Below are 27,120 nucleotides of genomic sequence, written 5' to 3'. Positions count from 1 at the left end.
GATAGTTTTGCCAGCTTCATAAATACCAAATTGGCCTGGGTTGAGGGTTGTATTTTGGGGTGAAAGATCATAGTTTTTTTTTTGTTTTTTTTTTTTTTTTTTCTGGGATTTAGAAAGAGTTTAGCCTCTGTGAGCCACGATTCAAGTGCAGTGAAAGATTGTTGGGTTTTGATTAGAAAGTATGGGAGTTGCAGATTAACACTGATCATCTGCATATTGTATTAAAGTTCCTGGGGAAGAGGAGGTGTATAGGTTACTGGTGAATATGTTAAATGGTAGGAGTCCTAAGATAGAGCCTTGAGGAACTCCTGTGGAGTTTGGTAGGAAAGGGGGGAGTAGGGGGGAGTTGGTTTGACCATTTAACTGCTTGTTTCTGATCATGAAGCTAGCTTTGGAACCACTGGAGTGTGGTGGAGAAGCAACCTAGGTTGGATAAGTAGTAAGGTGTGCAAAACTGTGTTGAACACTTTTGAGACTCCCAGGAATACTGCTGATACTAGGTGACCTTTGTCCCTGGCCATGTTAATGGTATTTGTGAAGCATAATAGTGCAGTGGATGTGCTGTGATCGGGCTTGAAGCCATGCTGAGTTTAAGAGAACAGGTTGTTTTGGAGTAGATATTTCATAAATTGTTCGTGAGTACACCTTTCCAAGATTTTGGATAGAGGAGATAGTATTGATATTGGGTGGAAAGTGGAGATTTCTGTGGATTGTATTCCTTTTATGAGCAGATGTGTGACAGTTTCCATATTGTAAGGACTGTGGCTTCATAGAGTGACCTGTTTATTAGGATGCTGATTGGATATGCAATTGAGTCAGCAGTGAGTTTCATTTATTGGGGTGGGAGATTGTCTGCTGATGCGAAGGAAGGTTTGAGCTTGAGTGGTAGTTTTTTTTTATTTGAGAGGTAGGTATGGGATGAAAAGTGAATGTAGTGTTGAAGTTATTTTGTTCTTTAATGGTATAGTCCTGGGCTTGATCTGTTGTGGGGGGTGTTAAAGTATTGTTGTTGGTGTGTTGGTTTAGTTGGGGGTCTCCAGAGTTTTTAGAGGTGACTAGGTCTGCTATGGATTTTATGAAGTGTTTGTTACGTTCCTCTGAGAATTTTGCTAGGGGGGGCAATGAGTGACGGGAAGTGGTCTTACTTTAAGCCTGGGTCGAGGAGGGTAGCTAGAGTGCCAAAACTTGGTAGTTAGAGTGCCAAAATTTTGGGGGGTTGTATTGAGTTGAAGCTGGAGATTAGAGTAGTAGAATTGTTTACATTTCTAGACTAGCTTGGTTACTCTGTTGCGTTATGTTTTAAAGGCTAGGAGATTTTGTTTGGTTGTGTTTTGCTTCCATTTGTTCCATGCTGTGTCTGTTTGCTTCACGAGGTCAGTGCAGTTATTTGTTAACCATGGGGTTTTTGTTTTCTTTACTCTAATTTTAGGGGGTGTCATTTATTTCAAATAATAAATTGTTGCATGTTTGAGTCTCTAGTTGCATTTGTAATATTTCTAACTGTTTTGTATGGCATGTTTTTTGGTAGGTGGGTGGTTGCTCTGATGGCAAACGGTGAAAGATGGTCATTTAGTGAGATCAAGAGTGTACCTGAGGAGGAGAAGTTGGTTGGATGGGATACAAGGATCCAGTCTAGGGTGGAGTGACTGAAGTATTTGTTGTACCTTGTTGACTCTGTGATTAGTTGTTCAAACCAATCAAGCCCATACAGGTTTACATTTTGTGTTGGGGGAGTCTGCAGTGATGGCTTGTAAATATTCATATTACCTAAGATTACGGTTTCTTGCTTGATGTTTTATGTAGTCCATGGCAGTATGTCTTCCAGGATTGGTACATTGTTTCCTGGAGGGATATAGACTGTATATTAATGAAGCTGATTTTTTTTAGACTTGTTAAGTTACACTATTTATTAATAATCGGTGTTAAGGAATTTGGATATTCTATGTGGGTAAGGAGTTATGTTGAGTATGGATGAATACAGGAGTGCAATCCCTCCAACTTTCTTTATTTGTCTGTCTAGTCCGTATATTGTGTAGTTATGGGACATAATTTCAGTATCTTTCATGCTGGAGTATAGCCAGGTTTCTGTTGGGGCTAATAAGTCCAGTTTATTTAGTTATATCCAAGCATGCACAGAAACTGTTTTATTGCATAAATTTCTTAGGTTGAGAGTAAATAGGTTTAGAGAATTGGAGTAAGCTTGTGTATTTGGCCCAGGGTTTGGGTGTATGTCACCACTTTGTATTAATTTCAATATTAGGTAAGTATGTAGTGAGTTGTATTTAGTTTTGTGGTATTGCTTTTATAGTAAGAATAAGGGGTTTGATGGTGGTATAGGTTTTTATTTTGGTATTGGGGCTGTAGGGGAAAGGATAGTAAAATAGTTGAGGGCAGATTTGGGAGTAATGACTTAGTTTTTGAGAGATGTTGGTGGGGGATATTGTGGTGTAGCTGGGTATGGCTGATTTATTTGTAAGTGATGTGGCTGAGCTAAGGAATAATAATGTTGTGAATAAAATGGAGGATGTGGGTAATATCTTTTGTGAGGTGGGGAGGGTGGAGTTTATTGAAGTATAAATTGAATCCAGTTGTAGCCTTTGGGGAATGGATAGCTCGGAGATGTGCTATTATGGTGGGAAGTGGTCTAATTTGTTGAGAGTTGAATGTGGGTGGGGGTCTCTATTCCTGTAAGTTTAAGGATATGGGGGTAGGTGGAAATAGGGTAGGGGAGCAGAGTGAGCCCGAGCATAGCAGGTTGGACCTAACCTTAAGAGAAGAACACTTCAAGAACAATTGGAAAGGTTTGCTAAATGTGTTAAAAATAAGTAGTGTAAGTTATAGCAGCTAGAGATATAGTTGTTTTCTATTTGGTTTAAGTGGGCAAAATAAGGGGGGAATAAAAGTATAAAACAGTAGAAGAGAAATTCAAGGTAGTGAGTTATAGAATAAAGTGGGTTAGAGATGGAAGCTAGTGGTCAAGATATTGAGAGAGGGGTCTATAGGTTACAAAAAATCTAGCAAAAATAATAGGTTATTATAGAAAGAAATAGGTTATAATAACCGTGGACAGGATGGGAAACTATGGGGAGAAAGCAGTGGAGAGAATATATTAATGACTAGATGGATGCTAGGAAACTAATACAGCCTGTCAATGTGTAGCAGAGCCTAGGGCTTAGGCAGTAGCGTAAGTATAAAGCAAACAGGCACCTACAGAGTTAGATGTAATTGTAATTGGGAGGGCTGGACGTTCAGTGGGTTGCAGCTCACGAGGAGTGTTTGCTGTGATGCTAAAAATTAAACTGTGATACAATAGTTAGATGTAATTGTAATTGGAAAGGCTGGATTTTCAGCAAGTCATGGCTCACGAGTAACATTTGCTGTGATGTTGAATAAAACAATTATATTGTACTGGAAATACTTAAATATTATATGGAACAGCATAAAAAATCAAATTCTACAGAAATGTGCTTTTATTTTGGCAATAAACTGAAGTCAAATCCTTTGCACTAGCTGGAAAATCTTTCATTTCCATAAAATGTCTCCCTTTGTTTCTGGCTTTGGAGAGAGCATTAACGACTTGCTCTTTGGAGATGCAAGGTAGGGGAGATGTAGAGGGAATGCTTTGTAGAATGTTTGGAGGGGACAGGGGGTGAAATTTTGCCAAACCTGTCAGCTAAAAGGTTAGCCATTTTCTCAGGATCAGTATGTGTGTGATGCCATCCACAGCTAGCTCAGCACATGTCTGGGTCCTACCTTTTAGGTTAGGGATATAGCTGAAGAATGCCTTATGGTTATCAATATCTGTGGCTGCTAAATGTTTTTTGAAGTTGCCCTTAGAAGATTTTACAAGTTGCCTTATTTGTTTGTTCAAGCAGAGGGAGTGTGTTCTTCCAGTACTGGGACCTCTCTTACTTTTTTTATTCTTAGACAGCAACTTCTTTCTCTTGTTGTATAACCTATTAATGGTAGATGTCCACCAGGAAGGCTTGTTTCTTTTTTCTAGAGGATTGTTTTGATCCTATCCGGTACAGCTGTGTCAATACATTTGGATAAGTGTTTGTACAGCATGTTTGTATATACCTTGGTATAGTTGTTAATGCCGTCTGTGGGAACAGGAGCTTGGGAATTATTTATGCCATCCTTTTAGGAGGGTATAATTAGCTTTGGTGAATTTTTTTAGCCTGATTTCACGTGAGAGGTTCAGGTGTATTTTAAGAGGAGGAGACGGTGGTAACAGTAATACCTAAACGGGGTAAAGAGCCATCTGGTCCAGTTTCATACAGGGCCCAGTTCAATACTAAATCATGGATTATAAAGTATTTTATGTCTATAATGGAAAAAGAATGGCAAAAGTGATACCAAAATTGATAGATATGGATCAGTGTGGTTTTGTGGAGGCGAGGCAAACATTTGACAATATTAACAGAACATTGATCCAGAGGGAAGCAGAATGTAAGAAGTACCTCTTTTATTGGTGGGTCTTGATGCAGAGAAAGCATTTGACAGAATAGACTGGGACTTCATGAGGAGGGCAATGGAAGCATTTGCTTTCCCTGATGCAATACAATTATAAGGTTGATTAGAAGAATATATGAGGGATCAGAGGCACAAATTAAAGTGGGTGGGGTCCTCACCAATAATTTCCGCTTGAGTAGAGGAACCAGGCAAGGTTGTCCGCTTTCCCCTTTATTTGCATTATATTTAGAATTACTGGCAAAGAAAATAAGGGACTTAGAAATTCAAGGATATAATTGGTATGGTAGTCAGGAAAAGCTGGCTGTATTTGGAGATATTATTTTATACATGACAAAACCAGAAAGGGATATTACAGTGTTGTGGAACATTTAAGACCGTTTCAGATTTTCTCAGGATACAAAATTAATGAAGCTAAAATAAAGGCAGTAACGGTAAATTATGTACCCACACAGAAATCGGTCCAACAATATCCATATTTATGGGGACATGATAAAATGAAGTATTTAGGAGTATGCATTAGAAATGACTCTGTGGTGGCAGCTCAGGATATGTGGGAAGAGATTAAACAGAATATGATACAAAAATTGAGAAACTGCACGTTTTGTTATAGGGATATGGATACCAAGATACAAGCCATTAAAATGCTTTTTAGTCCCTTTAGTCTTGTCTATACAGGTCAGGCATACTTTTATCAACTGGAGAAGAAGTTGTGGAAAGCAATTAAAAAGTTGAAGGATTTTATCTGGGAAGGGAAGATGGCAAGGGTCAAGTGGGATAAGTAGATTCTACCAGTTGACTAAGGTGGACTAGGATTACCTAATTTGAGGGGGTATTTTAGAGCAACACCGTTAAGGCTGTTATACATAGCACAGGCAGAAAACTATAATTCATGGTTGAAAGGGGGGATGATGATGAAGCCGGGAGGAAGCTCAAGAAATAAGGAGAGATTGGGATTTTGGATGCAGACTCTTAAGGAGAACAACCAAAATCATACAGAGTATATTCGTAAAATAGCAGGGAGTATTCTAAGAACCAAACCAGTATGAGAATGGAGAACAGATTTTGTCAGTAGGGTTACTGTGGTCAGGGATTCAAATAGGCAAGAGGGGGCTGGAATTTATTGGAGAAAATTGGCAAAGGAACCAAGGTATTTGGAGAAAATAACTAGAAAGCAAAAGGTAATAGAATGGAAAGAGGCCAAAAATGTATTTGGACAGCAGGTTAGAGATTGCCTTCCTTATCAAGAATTGATATCGAGTATAGGCAAAGGGGAAAGAAATAGGGGCTCCTAAATGAAAGACCAGCACTGGTAGAGTTTTTAATAGAATGTAGAACAGAAACTGCTGTTTTAAAAGGGAGTAATTAGTAAAGCATATAAAATATTGCATGATAATTACAAGAATCAATCAGAGGAGCTTAAAAAGGATTGGGAAGAGGGACTGGATAAGCAATTCACAAAGAGACAATGGGGGATATATGTATATCTTCCAAATATGCAACAAAGTCTAGAAGATTTAAGATCTTTGCCAGGAAATGTTTACATAGGTATTTTTATACCCCAAGTAGACTCCAAATAATTTTTCCTCAGATGGATAGCAAATGCTGGAGGTGTGATGGGCAAGAAAGAGGTAGCTAGGAACATATTTTTTTGAGGTGTGATGAGCTGGCAGACTTTTGGAATTCCCTGCGGGCTGCTCTGGAGGTAATCCTGTGTAGACGAATTGGACTGACTGGGGAGATGATTTTTTTTGAGTTATGCTACACAATCGGAATTGCCTAGACATAGTAAAGCCTTGCTGAGTCTAATTATGGTGGCTGTAAAAAAAAAAAAGCAATTACTAGAAAATGGAAATCAAAGTCTAGACCAATTTTACTAGAAGTATAATTATGGTGGCTGTCAAAAAAAAAAGCAATTACTAGAAAATGGAAATCAAAGTCTAGACCAATTTTACTAGAAGTAGTGAATACAGTAACAGAGATAAAAAAAAAAAAAAAAAAAAAAACTGGAATTGGGATCTTTAAAAAGGGAAGGAGCAAACTACATAGAAAAAAATGGGAATTGTGGGAAAAGTATATGCAGAGGACATGAATGAGCTATATAATGCTTAACTGATGATGACTAGAAGGTTTATAAGTGATTTGTAATCTTACAACTACAGTTGTTTCAATGGTGTCTGTGACATAAACTGTTTTTAACTAAAGTGATATAATTTTGTATGTTTTTCATTTTCATTTATATAAATGTAAGATTGTCTTTGTCATATGTGGAAATTTAATAAAGATGGGAGGGGAGAGGTTCAGGTGTTATAGCTAGCTACTTCAAATGTGACTGATTTGTGATCAGATTTAACCAGTGAGGGTCCCATACTTGTGGTGGTGCAACCGCCACCCATGTTGGTGAGGACCATGAGGACCAGGTCAAGAATATTTGAGCCCCTTGTGGGGTTACATACTATTTGTTCCAGGACATTAAGTCCAGGAACCTTTATGCGAGCATGTTAGTACTCATAAGTTTCCCAGTCAATGGAGAGATAGTTATGACTAGAGTGTTTGGTTGTAATTTGACTCAAGTAGGTCCAAATAAACAGCGTGGATGTCTTGGTTCATTGAATGGGGCCTATAGCTAATGATGACTTGAAGGGTTGGTCTTACCCACAGTTAGTTGAACTTGGAGTAACTCCATGGAGTTTTCCTGTCTAACCCATCTAGAGGTGTATTTATCTTTGATGAAGATAGATACTCCTCCTCCTTTGGTTCTCACATGTTCATTTTGCAGTCTGAAAGTGTGGAAGGCATTGTAGCCTTGCAAGGCCAGGGTACTGTCTGTGGTCCTGAATCAAGTGTCTGTGACTGCACAGATGTCAACATCCTCCAGGGGAGGAGTTCTTACAGAGTGCGCAGTTTCTGATTTAAATTCCTAGTGTTTAGCAGCAAACCTTTAATTTGTTTGTGATGTTTTCATGTCAGAAGTCTTGTTCTTGAGACCTTGCCTAAAAAAGGCACTATGGGGGAGGCACGTGCCTTAGCCAGTAACCGAAGGCCTAGAAGTGACAGGTTAAGACCATCTCTGGCAAAGCAGAGTGGTATATCAACCATGTAATCCCAGGTTGACAGGAACTGAAACCCTTTAGAATGACACCAGAAACTAAGCCAATTGTTGAAGTCAGTCATATTTTTGTTTATACTGTGGTGGTATCCTAGGTGAGGGTAGAATACTTCTCAGGGCTAGGGACGTACCTGCCTGGGACACACATTTATAGAGCTTAATCATGTCTGTCTTCATATAGTCCAGTAAGGTACATCTCAAGACATTCACACCAACATGAACTGTGACGGAATCATAACTGTACTTGTTGTTGAGAGACTTGAGTGCATGTGTGATCTGATCAATCCTGGCACACGATAGACAGCTGGCCATAGCCTTCTTGTCCAGCCTGGTGAGTGAGACATCGGAGTGTCTCACAATGGAGTCATCTATGACTAAAAAATTTGGTTTAGATGTGCTTTGCCTTAATGTCTTATTTTGTGAGACACTGGTGCTTGTGTATTTGTGTATACTGAGTGCTGCAGGTGCTGTATTAGGTGTAGAATGTTTGTGTTTGGAAGGTCTCTGGTGAGTACCTCCATGTATGATGGCTTATGTGTTGAGTGCATAGTTTGCGTAGGAGGTGTAGTATGTGAGCTGACAACCTGTTCAGTGTTACTGTTCTGTGCTTGAGAGAGCAAGGATTCCAGATTCTTAGTGTAGATGCATCTCTCATAAATTGTACTTGGGCGATTTAGAAGTAGAGGGTTGTCAGTGTACCTGAGGCATTGCTACACTGCCCTCAGGATACCCATGTCAAATAGACTGGTAGGAGAAATGGAAAGAAACTGACCATCCATAATGCTAGGTTAAATCCTGTTTTCACAGTGGGGAGGAAAAATGCAGGGGTGTGATATAACTGGGTGCTCTAAACGGGGTCCGAATTAATGAAGTGCTCTATAAAGGGTTTATACTAGTGGGGGTTCTCTAAATGGTATGAGACTATTGCAAATTTGTTTGGGACTGTTTAAGGGGCAAAAGTGCATCTGAGGTGCTTTCTTAGAGCTAAGTGCAGTTTTAAGGACTTCTCGGCAGGATCACAGGCAGCTACTAAGGGAAAATTTATCTACTGCAGTTTTTGCATCTGTAACCACCACTGGTTACTCCCACTGCATGGTAGTGAGTGATTGTGCACAGAGGTGCATTATGTGTAAACAGATGAATACAGCAGAGCAGTGGCTGGGCTCCTAACTCTGTGGAGCTGTGTTAAAACAAGCTCAAACCTTCACATATGCAGGGCTTATGTAGCAACACTGAGCAAACTGAATTAAACAATTTAATCAATAAAAACGCTCAGAACTGAGCTCTGTGCCAGCAGCCTTCAATCAGATGAGTCCTAACTGCACTCTCCTGCCACAAGGGTGGAGGGGGGGGGGGCTCTCTAACAATAAATAGCCTGGTTTACCGCTCAGTTTAACAAACGGAACCAGATTCAGCAGGTTTGAATCTAATCTATGCTACAGCAGAGAAAAAGTACAAATCAGCAAGAACAGTTTTAAAACAATCAGCATTTTAGCAAAAATACAAAGGTGCAAAATACAGTATAAAATTGTACTTTATGGTTGGCAGAATGCAACAGATTCCTTGGATTGCACGGATAAATACAGCAGAGCAGTGGTTGCAGCTGGTCGCCTAACTCTGTGGAACGTTTTAGTATACTTCTGGGTAACACCCATGGGTCTTTATTGCATCCAGACCATTTTTAGATTTAGATCTAGCTTCTTTAACTATGTGACTTTGCATCTCATAACTGGCAGCATTAGAAAAGGCAAGGAATAATTAACAAAAGTGCACTGTGATTGTTGATTTAGGATATCCTGCAGTAGAAAATTTAATCACCTTTTGCCATTTAATTTTCAGATTTTCATATGTATGCTCATAATTGAGAGACCTACATGTTATTGAGGGGTATAGTGTTTATAAAGATATTGCTGTTACAGAAAAGAGCACCTCCAAGAAGTGGATCGCTGTCCGGAATGTTGTGGTCATCTATGTGCAGCAGTACAGTTTTGTGATTCTTAATTTTGACTGTGGTGGTGGTGCTGCAGTAGCGTTGTCGCCTTACAGTTAGATGTTGCCCAATCCGATTCTCAGTTAGAGTGTCTTCTGTGTGGCGACATGCGTGAATGGGTGTTCCTTCATTGAAGGTTGTGCGTTAGGCCCGGCAAGCCAACTGCTGAATTCAGCAAGACTCACCCTGTGTAAGATTGTAGACCGTGCCTGATAGGGTTTTTCTATGTCTCTCTATAGTATGTTATTCAGGAAGAGAAAAATATCCTTTGTTAAGGTACATGAGAGGTTAAGTTGTTAAGTTAAATGAGTAAGCTTTCCTATTCTTTGATCCCAAAGAAGGGAATTAAAGTTGACAGACTAGTGTCTGTTAGCCTAGAACAATATTGTAAGGAGAAAAGACATGTCAGATCCTAGTTAAACTTTACATGAGGATGAACTTTTTTCGATTATTTCCAGACTTCACATTCAGGACACAATCTTCAGTAATTTATTGCCTCATAATTTTTATAGGGGTGAAGGGTGAGAGGAGGGAAGGGCCTGAAGTTTGCAGGTGGGCTAGTCCAGGGACCCTTTTCAGCCATGACCCAGTTACTTGCTTGAAATAAGAGTGAAGCAACTGCACTTCTTCCAGTTTAAGGGCGGCAGGCAGTCTTGTAATGTTGCTGAGATCAACACTTGTTAAAGATAAAGTCTCTGTGTCGTCTGTCTAACAAGAATAACTCAAACTTCTCTTTTGAGTGCCCTTGTAGGAAGGAATCCACAGAATAATATGAAGTGCTAAGACTGAAACCCTGAGGAATCCCACATCACAGAGGCTAGTTCAGGAAAGAACTCATCTCAGAACCACACTCTCTATTCATCCCAAGAGGTCAGAGGCAAACCACTTAAAAACCATGGAACACACATGGCTAATTTCTCGACACCAGGAGGTTATTTTGAACTCTGAGAGTTGACTCAGTACTCCTAATGCTTTATTATACCCAAGATGATTTCTTAAAGTTTAATCGCTGTACATGCATAGCTTCTGTTTTGTAGACTGTTTATTTTTGTTACCTGTGTACCTTTTTATAGCTGTTAGTCATTGTCATCTGACATGATCTTTCCAGAGCAAATCCATGGTTCCTTTTAGCTTAGGCACCAGTGGTATGTGGTGGTGTGTAGCAGAGCTGTTCCTACTCGCATGTGTGTGTCTGTGTTGTTATCCCTCATCATGTTTCAATCTCTGTCAGTGCACTGGAGTATTTAAAATATCGTTTCTCTGTCTGTTCATGTAAAATATATCTAATACTGTTACTGTTCCTGGTAGGTGCTTGCCCACCCTAAATCCATAAGATATTTGCAAGTCATAAATGTGCTGCCTTCGTTTATAGGTTGCACATATTTTGCCTGCTCTTAGGGTGGAACAGAAATGTTTATTTAAATTGCATATACTGTATTTGACCTCACTCTATGGGATGTTTTATGTATTTATGTTTTAACTTCAATACTGCACTTTTCCGAGGGACCTTCATCAGATATGGCCTGAGTGAAAATCTCAAATGATCTCCTCCACACAAGCCTTTAGTAAAAGACAAAGCATTTCTTGTTCTTCACCTTAAAAAAAAAAATCAGAAACGTGTGCATTTCTCCTTGAGGCTAGTACATAAAGAACGTCACATGGTATGGTAGTGGAACGTCACAAAATAAGCCTACCATACTGGGACTGGCAAAACATTTTGCTTGCTTAGCATGACTTGGCAAATATGTTTCAGATTGCTTTTGCTCTACTCTGTTTGGAAGTGTTAGTGACCTTTTTGTCAAACAGTGAGTATTTGACTTTGACGATGCAGTGAAACTAGTTACTCTACGTTTTTTTTTTTGTTTGTTTTTCCTGATGTTATATTTTCTCTTTTAGTCCCTGAATAACCATGTAATCAGACATTTGCTGTGTTTCATTGTACAAAAGCAGCAGTTTATGCTAATATCAAAGAACATTTTCTGACTAAATACTGACCAGTGACATGTTGCAAATTCTAGGGGTACTTGTAAAGTGACAGTGGTCTAAGTCTGAGCTGAAAATACTCGGCACTGTCCGTGTTTTTGACTCACCGTTTGTCAAAGATGTGAATATTTGCTTAGTGTGATCATTTACAGTAGTTTTGTGCCAGCTTTTTCAGGATCTTAAGTCAATTTTATAAACACTTCATATTCTGTTTAGAAGGTGATTTTCCATATTCTGTTTAGAAGGTGATTTTCCACAGCAAACTGGACTGAAAAAGAACATTGTATCATAACTCTGAAAAGTGACCGCTATCCTTTCTGAGTTTATATGCAAAGCAGTGTTTACATTTGGCACTCTATTATTGAAAATATCAAGTTGTTGAAACTCTAAGGTTGTGGCAGATTTGTACCTTTGGGCTGACCTTAATGTTGCACTCCATTTTCAGAATCTCTCCATATTTTTTGAACAAGGACAGTGTGATTTCAGACACTTGTGCTCACGAAGCCTTTGCACAATTGCAGTACCATGCGTCATGGCCCAGTATTGCATAGATGGCATGCTGAAAAATTTCTCAAGAAATGGCATTTATTTTCATTTGTTGGAAAGTTCAGCCTTAGAAGTCTGCTAACTGCAGCTGCAGAAAAAGCAGTTTAAATATCGTTAACTGGCCATTGAAGAACTTGTTAAGAACAGTTGGCTTGACTTGATATTCTTGTGATGTGGTGGTGTTTGTTTAGTAACTTGTTTTGTAATCTTAGACTTAATAGAGTAGTGGTTTTATCATACTTGTGAGTGCAGTTAATTCTGATTTAGAACATTTTACGAGTATTGTGTGTTTTAATGTGGGTTCATTTACCTATGTACAGACCTTTATAAGAATGACAGGGTAAGTAATATATTTAAACAGGAAATAGCTTTTACCTTACTAATCTTCTTAACATTAATTGTACCAAACTTTCTGAGAAGAAATTTTTTGTCACTTTTTAAACCTTTTGTATGCATTCCATTCTGTCATTGGATCGAAATACATAGAGAGAACTATCCAACAAGACTTTGAGTAGTGAAATAAAACAATTAGGGCATTAACAATGACTGTTCCTGTAAAAGATTTAAGCAACTGTCTGGTTTCATAGATGTGCTTAAAATATTAGGTGTCTGACCTTCAAATTGTAGGCACTTGGAAAAGGCCGCACCTTTGTCACATATGTGATTGATGTTACTGGTAGACTGGTTAAGTGATGTAGCATAATTGAACTGGTGATAAGAAAAAAGAATGCAGTTGTGTAGATTTCCTTGCTATTAATTAGTTGGTAAACTGTTGGACTACCATGTGCTCAATGCTTCTAATTTGTTTTACATTTTAACTGTAGAAGTAAAAGACCTGCCTAGGAAATTAACTCTGCACTTACCTGCAGACGTGATTACCTATATATGACTGGTTTGTTAGGCAAGTGTAATCTTCTTATAACTATCATACACCAGAAAATCCGAAGACATTTAGCAGTTTGTTGCTACAAGATCCTAGTTCACATAGGAATATTTGAAATATTTGGCATTGATTATTGTGAGTCCCTTGTGAGAATTACTGTTGCCCTCTACACTTCTAAGATGGAGCAAGTGGAGCCTTAAAGTTGTTGAGACTCACTAAAAGAATGCAGGGGGCTTCTTCCCGCACATGAGGGGTCTGCATTTTTGCAGTGACTTTTTTATTAGCCCTGCTACTAGACACAAAGCAGATCCTATGTCATCTGCAGTACTGTCGTGTGTTGTTCATAGATTTGTGTTTGACCATATTTCAGCCGTGGGCTGTTGTGTGAAATATATTGCATGGAGTACGGCCACAGTAACTCAGCAAACAGCATGACTTACCACCATCCTACACTGCATAGCACAAACGCCATTCCTGTCAGCCATAGGGCAGACCTTGTTTAAAGGTTTTATTTGCAAATAATTTTTATCCCCCCTCCCCCACCACACACACACTCACACACACAACAGCGTTCACACCCTGATTTGTAGCAAAATTTCCTGCTTATTAAGAAACGCCAAATCTAGTTCCATTTCCTTCATATGGCCAGTTTTCACAATACCATGCAAAGAAATGGCCTATTTTCTTCATATGGCCAGTTTTCACAATACCGTGCAAAGAAATTGCCTTTCTAAGCTTGCTACAGTAGTTTGTGACTCTTTACCATCTAAGATATAGAATAGCACAAACAACATCTTCAAAAATAACCTTTATTTTATTTTTGTTACATGGGGTAGTGCACTGATACATGAACCCTTTTCATGCTCTGTCCATGAGTGCTGTCTCATTGAATGACTTGTTAGGCAGTGAAGGCTGAGGGAATCAAACCATGTGCCACAGAAAGTAGCTTAACATTTCCTTAATCTTCTGCACTAACTGCCAGACCTTAAAACATACCTCTTTAGAGCCATGCAATGCCACTGCTTTGGCAGACCATCTTGGTTCCATCTCTTCTGACTTCTCACTTCCTAAAGTCTTTGTCACTAAACAAATTTACTAAGCTAACAGATACAAATCTCTGTTGGTGCTTTGTACATTTATGCATACAATAATAGACTAATAGAAGGTATGCCTTAGTCTTTGTGCCAGTCTCTGCTTTTTTAAGTCTGGCATAGATTACCCTTAGTAGTTCGACTGTTCTTTACCCTAATAACTGTACATGTGCCATTTCTTGAACATACGCTTTCTTTAATCTTTATACTTGTAAATGCTGTTTCTGTTTGCTGTTATTGTATGCCTTTGCCCTGCATTATGGCTGGTTAAAAAGCCCAGCAATTGAACACACACGGTAGAGCACACATCTAGGTGGTGTTTGAGTTCCGTACTACTGCAGCTCATTGAACTGCATAGTAGGGATTACCTGGGTTCACAGTATAGTACCTTGTGTGCCTATACAGTGTATGATACTGGAGCATTTGGGGGTTAAAGTGCAAGTCAGAACTGTGTGAGTACTGTCGTGGAAATGATGGTAACAAATAACACTCTTGGCATTGTAAGGAAAGCGGATAACGTATTATTTCCCTAATACCCAGTAACGATTCTATTTTCCTGTTTGCAAATAGGGAAGCATTATTCCAGAATACTGTTTGAAAGAACATTTAATAGCAGTCTCAACCTTTGATCTTTTATGGGCGATTGTAACAGGTTGGGCTTATGTTTCTTAAGAATTTCTTATTTATTACAAAGATGTCACCTAATTTTATTTGGCTATTCATAATTTTTCTAAGAAATGACAAACATTTTACTTTTTGCATCAAATGTTCTTAACATTTTGAACAGTTGTCTTAGATAAGTTTTATCTAAAATAAATGCTTGATACAGTCTAGAAGTGCCTGTTTAGTAAAACAGTATATGATAACACATTTGGCCTTGCAGAAACACTGAATTTGCATCTAAGACAAGTTACAGAGTACATATGTAAAGAATTCAGGAAACTCTGATTTCAGCTCTACTGTGCAAATCACACATAAACATTACTTATAGGTGATCTTAAACAGTTTTATAAAAGATGCATTCAGTGATACTAGAATAGCTGCATTAAAACATCAGGTGTCACTCCACATTCTCTAGATAGTACAAATTCTAAGACCAAAGACTATAATATCACAAATTTCTACTATCTGAAGCAGAGACAAAAATAATATAGCTGCAACTGTTTTATAAAGAATTCAGTAAAACTGTAAGCAGTAATGTGCACGCAGTACAATTTTAGGTAAACTAGCTGTGCCAATTGAAATCAGTCACCAGACCTGCAACTATGACCACTGGAATGGATTATAAAATTACTTGGATTTGAAAGCCGCTTTCACCTACAGTACTGAGCTACATAAAACTTTTACAGGGTATACAACATAGCATGTCTGTCCTGTTTATCAGTACAGTACCACTTTATATGCAAAGCATTTGCTTTGTATATACAGTGGTACTGTAGTGATAAACAGGACAGACATGCTATGTTGTGCACATTGGTAGGTGTAATAAGGGTCACTAGTATGTCTAGAACTATAATAAGGTTTACTGGCATAAAACTGACAAGGGGAGTATTATAAAGTAACAAAACAAATGTAACTGTAGTAAGTAAAGGCACTCAGCATGTTCAACGCATCTGTTTCTTTATATCATTCAAATGACAACTTTGCTATGTTTGTGTGTCTTGATATACTTTCTGGTATCACAGTGTCCAACCTACCTGAATTAAGGATTAACCAATACTTTTCAAATGTGTGTCTTTTTTTTTTTTTTTTTAGATTGATCATGTTTCATAATTACTTGGTAACTACATTCTTGTGTTTTTTACAGGTTCCATGCTTTGGAATTGCTTTTTAGCACTTTGATTACAAAATTTCTAGATTCCATATCATATTTCTATATTATGGACATTTCTAACATTTATGTATTGACACACACTATTATTCTGAAGTTAGTGGTTTGTGTAATAAATGAAAATATGGCTCTACTTCAGTAGATCAAAATGTCATATAACTGAATTTATGAGACAAGAAGATTGCAATTTCATAACCATGAAATTTTACCATGTCGAAACTTGTAAGAACGAAGCACCTACTGCACATGTCCGACAACACTTGAAATTTCTGAATGGAGATCATGGAGCACAGAGAAAAACAGCTGTTCCATTTAAACACTTGATTTAAATTAAGAAATGTACATTTTTAATGTTTCCAAATAGAGATTGCGGTGCAGTGAGAATTGGGGAAACTTTTCCTTTTCTCCACTGTAGTGCAATCTGGAAGTTGGTATATGTAGTGTGGGGGGGGTGCAGGGGGGGCTTCCCCCTGCAAAAACATTAACAGCACATTTTTACTTTAAATCAGTTGTTTAAATAGAGCAGCTGTTTTTCTCTGTGCTTCATGATCTCCATTCAGGAACTCCAAGTGTTTCAGACATGCGCATTAGGCGCTTCATTCTTAAAAGTTTCAACATGGTAAAATTTCATTGTAATGAAATTGCGATCTTCTCGTCTCGTAAATTTGAATTTCGGTTATCTGACATTTCGATCTACTGAAGTAGAGATACAGATAATTATAGATAAAAATATAACGTTATATTTCACTGTGCTGTTACTGGACTGAAGGTCTTATGTTCTTACCACACTTTTCGGTCACAAAACCAAGACCGAAACACTAAAGGTGGTGGAGTGTCCATATTCACCAAGGATATTCACATCTCCAGACTAGTTGCCCAACACAATGCATCTGAAATTCTCCTGGTGCAACTAACACTAGGTAAGACTGCAATCCAAATTGTAGCTTGCTACAGATCCCCCACCATACCCCAAGATTCTCACTACACCTTCCTAAACATACTGGAAAATATTAAGATACAACCAAACACCCTAATACTGGGTGATTTCAACTACTCTGCCATTAATTGGGAAAACCACTCCGGTACCAACTCCTTTTCCCAATGGTTCTTGGAATTTATAAATTCCAATGCCCTGGATAACTAATCCATTGTCCCACCAGGGGCTCCAATATCCTAGACCTGGTCATTACCAACATGGGAGACAGATGCTCCACACCAGTGGTCACCCCCTCATTGGTCAGGTCTGACCATAAGCAAATCACCTGTGACATCCACATCCCACCCCCACCCCTACCCCCCAGTAAGGAAACCTCCTTAAAAAACTTCTCCAAAGCCAACTTCATGCTACTGAAGTCTGAAGTGACAAACTTCACAACACCCACGCAGACAGGATCTGGAAGTTCGACTGCAGAATCCTACACTAAGGCACTGTACGAGCACATCCACTCGTGCATGAATCGTGCCATCCCAAATAGAACCAAGATGATCTTCTCCAAAAAAGGAAGCTAATCTGGTGGTCCCCTGCTGTAAACAAACTATACAACAGAAGGAAGAAACTGTTGCAGAAAAGAGGAAAATCCCAGGATGCAAAAAACTCCCTCACCAGCCTCTGTAAGAAACTTGAGATCCCTCATAAAATCCTCAAAAGCTAGTTACGAAAATAAAATTGCCAAAGATTCCAAAGACAACCACAAGGCATTCTATAGTTATGTCAAGAATCTAAATGACAATGCTCAGATCTGCTCTGAGCTACAGCAAAATGGCATTAAATATACTGATCCCAAGGATATTGCCAATATCCTGGCAGATTGATTTAGTGCCAACTTCACCCCCTAAAGGGCCCATCTCAATACCAAAAGATTGCCAAATTCCAATAATCACAGCCACACAGGTAGAAACAGCAATCTCCAAAGCTAAGAATACAGCATCCATGGGACCAGATGACATCCCAGGCTGTGTACTACATGAACTACAAAATGAACTGGCACCCCACCTAAGTGTCCTGTTTAATCATAGCCTCACCTCAGGCTTCGTGCCCACTGAGTGGTGCACAGCTACAGTTATCCTGCTTCACAAGGGAGGATCCGCCTTGGATCCCGGGAACTACCATCCCATCAGTCTGACAAGCCTGATCTGCATGGGCATGGAACGCATTATCATGGAACTTATAAACAAAGACATTGGCAACCTTCAAACTCTGGACCTCACCCAGTTTGGGTTTGTGAAGGGCCAATCTTGTCTCCTGAATCTGATTGACTTCTTCGAATCAGTCTCCAGAGCTGTGGACGAGGGTAAGGTACCCATCTGGACCTCGCCAAGGCCTTTGACACCATCCCCCACTCTGGAATCATAGATAAACTTACTAAGCTGGGCATAAATCCCTACGTCACTCAATGGTTTGCTAACTGGCTTACTGACAGAACCCAGACTGTAAAAGTAGCAGACTCCGAATCCAGCTCCAGCAAGTGACAAGTGGAGTACCTCTGGGTTCAGTCCTGGGACCACTCTTGTTTGGCATCTACTTCTCTGAAGTACAAGCCAAGACTAAGGGACTCTGGCTAACAAAGTTTGCAGATGACTGCAAACTGGGAGCCATTGTAGAATCCCCAAATGATGTGGATATTCTACAAACGGGCCTTACAGAAACAGATGCCTGGTGCCAGAGCCATGGGCTCAAGCTTAATGCCAAGAAATGTATAGTTATCCCCTTTGGAAAAAACATGTACCCATGAACTACCACATAGGTGGCAGGACACTAAACATCGAAAGTGTGATGAGAGACTTAGGGACACAAGTGGACAGTGGTCTCACTTTCGATAACCACATCGCCACAACAGTCAGGAAATCCTTCTATGTGGCACACCTCATCACTAAGTGCTTTTCATCCAGAAAAAAAAGAGGTCATTGTCCCCCTGTACTCCTCCCTCATTAGACCCATTATAGAGTATAATGCCCCATTTGGTATGTACCTCACAAGACATCTGCAACAGCTGGAAAGGCCACAGAAGTACCTCACTAAAAGAATCACAGGCCTAAAGCAGATGCCATATGCTGACAGTCTAAAAAAAACTCCAGCTATACTCTGTGGCATATAGTCTACTCGGAGGCTATCTCTGCTTAACATACAAGGCCATGTCAAACCCTGAGCTGTTGGACATGCTCCACTTAAAGAAATCCCAATCCAACAGAGCCACACGCTCCAGGGATCTAAACCTTATCACAATGAACAAAACATGCTGGAGGGATAGGTTCCTGACCCAGAGACTCCCCATACTCTGGAATAGACTGCCCATACATGTCAAGCAGAGCGCCTCATTGGCCCTCTTCAAAAGGAACCTTGATGATTGGATGGGAGATATGATCCCCAGGGTGAATTTCCTATCAGTCGCCCTGCTAGACAGGGGCCCAGAGAAGTAAATATTGTGGGAAGAAATTTCCAGGGAATTGTTATGGCTAGGCTTGCATAGGCCTTAGGGCCGATAGGTTCATAGGTTGGTACTAGGCTATGTTATATTTTAATGTCAAGTGTCATCATATAACTTATTTTACTGTGAGCAACATTACATGTCTTTAATGTGATGATGGTTGATACTAAACATAATACAGCTACATCATAAAAAACTGGAATCCTAATGGTCTTTTAGCCTGTATATCTTGCAGCATTAATATGAAAAATAAATACTTGCAAATCTTTTATACATCCAGATGTGATGACCAAGTTTTTACTTGAGATAACTTTCATACTATATCCTTGTATTTAGCTGATTTAGAAGGTAATGTATTCTAAACTAAAAGCTGAATATAGGTCTGTAAGATACACTAAGCACAGCCTACTTTATAATCTACATTAATCTATTTACAAATGAGATGCCTAGATAGTGGCCGACACATTTCCATAAAGGAGTGTCCAGAGTTTCTTATGTATTCTGCTCGTTGCCAGGCAGATGGAATTTTCATGTCACTCGTGTCAGCATGAACTTTGTATTTACCACTTTCTTCTGGCACAACAAGGACTGTTACTGTACAATACCTTCTCTTCAGTTATGCATTCAAGAATGCTTGTTGGAAGAGTATAAACTTGATACATTTTTATGATTAGAACTTCAAGAAGCCAGGCAATATGTATTGAATAAACTAGCTTCTATGTCTCCTACAACTAGGAAAACAATTCCTAAACTAATACTGTATATGATTTTATCAGTTTTGCATAAATCTCCTGCTAAAAACAACTTATCAAACATTTATAGGGCAATTAAATGTGATTTAGACACACAATCAGATAATTATTGGAAATATTTTTCTTTAATTAATAATAATCCCCCCCTCTGAAGACAAATTGAATATTTTACAATCAGCAAGTATGACTACTTCTTTAAAGTGGAAATTATTCACATGGAGATTTTTATATAGATCATTCGTCACCCCTTATAATATAAGTATATTTTCTAAAATGAATATAACATGTTAAAGATGTAATATTGAATTGAATGCTGACTGGTCTCATATGTTTTATAATTGCATATATTTAAGAAAATTTTGGGATGATATCAATAATTTGTTGCAAACAATTTTTACTGATAATTTCTTTATATCTGAATCACTTGTTTTATTTAATACTCCTGTTCCTGATAGTATAGACCAAACCAAAGGGTACTTATTCTCTTTTACACTATCTACAACTAGAAAAACAATCACTAAGGATTGGAAATCTAATACAGCACCTACATTTTTGGAATTTAAAAATATACTCCTTGAAACGTGTAATTTGGAAATGTTAAATATTAAATCTACATCGTCTTAAGTATACTACATTATATAATTCATGGAATATCCTCTATGAACTTCTAGGAAAATGGTTTAATAAACAGCTGATTTTTATTAATCCTACAGTAGTATCAAGATGTTTTTTGCATGATGAACGTCTTTGTACATAGTTTAGTTACATTGGTTTATATATTAGAAGTTTTTTTTTAATTTTTTTATTTTTAACTTTAAAGAAAAAATTGTTACAGTTTCATGGAAATATTTGTTCATTTTAATCATTTAATAAAATTCTTTAAAAAAAAAAAAAAAAAAAGAATGCTTGTTAATACCAAAATAGCCCATCTCTGCATGCCTTCTAATCTGCAGTATAGAAAATATGTATGTCTATTTAAGAGATGGGATACACTTTGCATAATTACATAAATTAATCTCTTCACAAATGTCTAACAACCCCCTTCCATAATGTAATTTATCAAAACAAATTTTCATATTTTATTCACCTATTCACATCCTAACTTTGTCAAAAAATACCAAAATACTATTTACCATGTAGATCGGTAACAGCTTGTATAAAAATAAAATTTGACAGCCTATTAAATTTACTAAAATAGTCTCCAGTATACTCCGCTAATTTTCTTAGCCCATTTAGGACTACTGGTTTAATGAAGTTGTCTATAAATGTTATCCAAAATGTTCTTTCTTATAATCAGTGTCTTTGTCGTGTAAAATTACACAATTACTAAAACTGATGACACTATTGGGTAGTGATTTATTCCAGATAGAATGTCTTCTGTGATATCTATATATAGTACAGGATTGTGTAACCCTGGATCAGTCGTTCTTTTTTCTGAAATGCTGCACATATGATTGTACTATATGAATAATTTGTTAGTTTTGCTTTCGGTGGGCATGCAATACATAACTTCACAAATAATGTATTTCTTTAAGTTTCTGGGGCTCTAAATGCACATAAAATGTATACCTTCTTTTCACTTTAGCCAATTAAAAAGCAAACAAAACATTTTGTATTGTATAGTAAATATCCGCGGTGGTGCAGCGGTAGTGTTGTTGCCTCACAGCAAGAGGTTCTCCCGTTCGATTCTCGGCTGGAGTGCGGGGAGTGCCTTCTGTGTGGAGTCTACATGTCCTCCCCGCGGTTGGGTGGACGTTCGAAAGACATGCGTAAATGGGCGTGCCTTCGTTGAAAGTCTGACATCGAGCTGGCACCTCGGCGTTCATGAAAATCTCCTGCCAATCATTAGCGGACCGGAGTTGCACTGTGGCGACCCCTAACCAGGAAAAGCCGAAAGACCAGCAACAATAAATATAAAACATTTTTCACAATACTGCAGTCATATAATGTGACTGGTTTTGTCTTAATTGCAAAAACATGGGGCCAGATTCAATAAAGCCTTCGCTGGTGTACACTATGTATTCAATACAATTCTTATCACTTTTTTTGTGCTTTCTAGTCACTCAAAGATTACACTAAGTGTACATGTGGTCTACACTGTGTGGTAACCTTCGAGTCCCTGTCAATACTTAAAGCTGCAAGAATATCAGTAGGAAAACTAAAATTAGGAGGAGGAAGGTGTGAGTTATGTCTGTGTTGTCTGTTCACTCAGAACAGTGTACACTTAGTGTAGGTGTTATTGAATCCCAGGGTCAGTCTTTTCTGTGAAATATTTTCTCTTTAAAAATCTAGTAAGTATCCATATTTAGCTCTTTAAAATCTAATATGTATCCCAAACTTTTCCTATCAATAAGCATCATACATGATATCTGTAAACTTATGGGAATAAATTTCAGAGTTTATCTAAACATTAAATTTTAAGTCTAGGTACAAAATTGATGAAAGAAAATATGCAATTCATTTTAAATAATATAAGTAACACTGTCATTAGCATGTCTTAATGTAGTGTATCCCATGTCAGATTTATATCAGTCAATGCACTCAAAATCTGTTAATGCATTTATCAAGCCATGAATCTTTTGGGTGTTTTAACAGCTAATTAAATCGTGTTAGCCATCACATTGTAATGTACAATGGACAAAGTTATTGCATTTCCAAATCACTGAAGTTGTGTGTGTATAGATATATATAGTGCTTAGGTGGTAGGAACTATAAACCATGAAATATCTCTCATGTTCTGTGTAATGTTACCCTTAAAATCATATATGCTAAATTTACTCTGAATTAAATATTGTCCCATATTCAGGGTTTGTTACCATAAACTATACATGTTGCCACTTTTCTAAGATTTAGAACAGTGCACCACATTTATATGAATAATGAAAACTATACGGAATAATTCAGACAGTTAACTTTGTTAGAAAACTGCCTTTTAATCTGTGGAAAAGTTATGTCATTAAAACATGTTTGCTGAATGTAAGAAGAAAATGGATGTATATAATAAAATCTTCTTCATGTTTTCCTTGTGAGACACTGAAAATAAAAAAAAAAAAATATTTTGTTTTTCCTAAGCAAAGCTATCCAATAGTACTGAAGTATTGCATAACTATTAGTCTTATTTATGGGAAAGGAATGTTTTTCTGCCAAAGCAAAAGTCTTGTATCTCATGGTCTAGAGCAGAAAATGTACATTAAACAAGTTGTGCACCTTATCACTAGGCGTCATATTCCAAAGAATGCGCAGATCACAGTACTTCAACACCCATCAAAGAAAATATTGTAAGGAGTGCAGTGAAAATAAATGAACAGTATTAAGTAGGGTGCAGGGCATGGCAACCTCTGCCTCTAGACACTGCAGAATGCATAGAATATGGTGGGCACTGAACCTTGCATTGTATTGACATATTCGTCCATGTATGTGAGAGGGACCTGCATATGTGTGGACCAGGGTGTACACCAGTGCATCATCTTTTGTACACAGTACTAGGACATACCATGGTGCATCTTTCTATGCCCTGAATGAGGGCCGTCTAGCCCTGCTTAGATAATCCCCCTGTATTGCTTTGTGCTTGTTCAGTGCAGTTTCTGTGAATTGTGATAGCTGCATTGCTCATTGACTTACACTGGCTTTTGTATCTTCTGCACGCATTAGGCAGCCTTAACAACCACTTTGCCTGACTTGTAGTCTTCAGAAGTCGATGGTATACATTTTTGACTTGTATTGTCTACTGACAACTTAACAAGCTGAAGGCAGTCAGAAGAATGCAGCTTGTATTACCAAAGTTAGACAAGTGTAATGGAAGTATGGATTTATTATACTTCAGAATAGTGTTAATGAATCATAATTGCCCTTTCTGCTCCAGTTCAGACTAGCTTTGTGGTTCCATCCAAAACCGCATAATAAGCCTTTATGAATTCTGTTACAGTGAAGTTATCTGCAATGTCTGAATTATAAATCCGATAATTAAAACAGGTGGTTCTAACTGGTTTAATAGCTAAAATATTCTAGTTATTTGCTACTGCACAGTGTGGTGGCTATTAAATTGTTAACCTAGCTGGAGGACTGCTGCTACACATTGTGAAGAGTAAATGTTCTACGGAGAAGTACAGATTTTTTTTTTATTAAATTGGTTTTAAGTCTCTCAGCTAATCTGCAAGGTTGCATCTAGAAAGGAATTTCTTTACAAAGTCATAAAACTTGGTGTACTACTGCTGCTTCTACTAGTCTCCATTTGTTATTAAAGCGTGTTACATCATCCTACAGTTGTTAAAACTTTATATTTAACATAATATACACTGGAATACTAGATATACGGCTTAACACTTTTTTTTGCAAGTCGTAATAATTATCTTACTCTTTCTGGTGCAACAGTTTAAGGCCAATACCTTTCATTTGTCTATTTGTCTTTTTAGCACATAAAACCATGCTAATAGGCCCAATAGAAATAAAAACTGCTAATAGGCCCAATAGAAATAAATTAACTACAAAAACAATCTGAAAAATGCCTATAAATACCATAAGTATCAGGCATACATTACAACATCTGTTGTGGGTTCTCACCCAAATGGTGTTTGATTATGATGCAAATGATGATGCAAGTAGAAATCTTTTTTTCAAAATGTTGTAAATACTGAGCATAAAGGATGTAAATAACTGTTTCTTTTAACAGTTGGGCACCGTTGTGTATTAGAATTTTGGTATTGCTCAATTAACAGAACCTATTATGTAGTTAAGTAATGCATAAAAAGAGGACTACAGCTCTATCGACGCAGAGAGAAGCTGGTGTCTCTCTGAGGGGTATGGCTACCTAGAATAAATTGGTCATGGGTGGAGTAGTACAGTAAGAAAAATTGTGTAATTATATCAATGAAAACCCATACAGCACCCTACATGGAATACAAAGAGAAGAGAGTGACTTGGAAAACACCTAAAATTCCTGCCCAGAAGGGAATATTTGGATTTTTGTGCAGACTGTTTCACTGACTGTGGGACTCACTAAGTTGGAAAGAAATAATGCATTTAGTATATTTTTCCTTTGGTTGCCATTACGGAAAGAAATTTCCTTTAGTGTGGTTGGTTGTATGAGAGGAGTCAGCACAACTGACAGTTTACGTAAACTCATGTTTATTTTATGAACTGGTGGACTGCAATAATACACAATATTTGTTGGGGAAGAAGCTGTTTTTGGCACCAGTATGTATGCAAAGAACACCAGTTTTCCTTTCACTGCTTGTACACAGTCATGCTATTTTTTATTGCCTTTTATCTGTTTTTGAGTTATAATTCAGTAAACATACCTTATAGAAAATAAATCATATTAACCTGTTCACAATTACTAACATTGTGCAAAGGAATATATATGATGTATAATCATCAATCCAGTATTGCATAATTTAATTCCTGCCGTCCCTTATGCCTCATTCTTTCTCCAAAACATTATTCTGCAAGTATTGCTCCCATAATTCCCATTTTTATATGTAATTTGCACCTACCATTTTCTAAAGATCACATTTCCAGTTCTTTTATCTCTGTTACAATATTCACTACTTCAAATACAGTTGGCTTAGACTTCAATTTCCATTTTCTAGTAACTGCTTTTTTTGCAACCACCAAAATTAAAAGTTAACAAGACCTTATTATGTTTAGGCAATTCAGATCCTGTATCCCAACTATAAATAAATAAATAATTTCCTTTATAACAGCTATTTGCTCACCCAATATTTCTGACAAAGTACTCTGCAGGGAAGTCTTAGTCTGCCAACTCATTACATTCCCAAAACATATGTTCCAAGTTACCTCTTTCGTCCCTATCACATCTCTAACATTTGCTATCTGAGGAAAAATTCTTTGGAGTCTGCCTGGGGTATAAAAATACCTATTCAAACACTTGTGAGCAAACATTCTAAATCTTCTAGACTTTGTTGCATATTTGGGAGCCATACAAATGTCATTCCATCAGTTCCTTCTCAATTGCTTATTCAATCACTTTACAATCTTTTCTAACCTTCTCTGATTAATTCACAATATTTTATATGCCCTGCTGATTATCCCCTTTTATCAGCAGCTTCTGTTCTAGATTCAACTAAAGTCTGCTAAAGCAGGTCTCTCACTTAGGGAAGGCAAAGAGAAAGGGATAGGGGTCTCTCACTTAGGATTCCCCTATCCTTTTCTCTTTGCCTTCCCTAAGTGAGAGACCCCTATCCCTTTCTCTTTGCCTTCCCTATCGGGATTGATATCAATCTGTAGCCTGCAGTCCAAATGCAGTTTTGGTCTCTTCCCATTCTATTACCTTTCCCTCTCTAGTTATTTGCTTCCAGTACCACAGTTCCTTTGCCAGTTTTCTCCAGTAAATTCCAACCCCCTCTTGCCTATTATCTGTACCCCTAACCGTAGTCATCCCCATTGGCAGAATCTCCTTTCTCTATTCTAGTGTTGGCTTAGTTCTTAGAATGCTTTCTGTTACTACTTTATGAATATAACATAATATAATACTCTATTTGGCTTTTGTTTTTCTCCTTAAGGATCTGTATCCAAAATGGATATATTTCATTATTTCTTCAGTTCCACCCTGCTTCATCATCACTTTTGAATTCTAGTTTTCTGCTTGTGGTATGTATATGAGCTTTAACAGTGTAACTCTAAAATATCCCTTCACATCAGGTAATCCTAAACCACTTTGTCCTATAGGAAGGATTAGCTTATCCCACTTGACTCCTACCCCTTTTCCATCCCAGATAAAATTCTCTAACTCTCTATTAATTGCTATCCACAACTTCTAGTTTATTAAAAATATGCCTTACATGTATATAAAACTAAAGTGACTAAAACCATTTTCACTGTGTGCATCTTGCTATCGATATCACTAAACAACAGCTTCTAGTTTCTCTGTTTTGGATTATCTTTAATTTAGTCACTTTCCACATATCCTTAGTTGCCATAACTTTAACCTATACTCTTAAATACTTCACTTTCTAGTGTCTCCTCAAATATGTGTATTGCTGAACCAGTTTATGTGTGAGTACATAGTTTACAGGTAT

The 27,120-nt window shown here is 37.8% G+C and overlaps 1 protein-coding gene across 4 annotated transcripts in view; it reads left to right on the top strand.

The window, feature by feature from the left end:
- CMBL (carboxymethylenebutenolidase homolog) overlaps nt 1–27,120 on the top strand; it is a 525,809-nt gene that overhangs the window by 33,030 nt on the left and 465,659 nt on the right. The window contains exon 1 of one of the 4 annotated variants that reach the window (XM_044064910.1): nt 11,260–11,377. The exons of the other annotated variants lie outside the window; for them this stretch is intronic. The gene's annotated coding sequence lies outside the window, so the exon portion shown is untranslated. Of the gene's footprint in view, nt 1–11,259; nt 11,378–27,120 lie in introns of those variants that run through there. 4 annotated transcript variants of the gene reach the window in all.

This window comes from Protopterus annectens, chromosome 3.part0, assembly GCF_019279795.1.
Source record: "Protopterus annectens isolate FY-2018-M chromosome 3.part0, PAN1.0, whole genome shotgun sequence".
Classification (NCBI taxonomy): domain Eukaryota; kingdom Metazoa; phylum Chordata; order Ceratodontiformes; family Protopteridae; genus Protopterus; species Protopterus annectens.
Note: the sequence above shows the minus strand (reverse complement) of the source record. Positions and strands in the feature narration are given on the sequence as shown.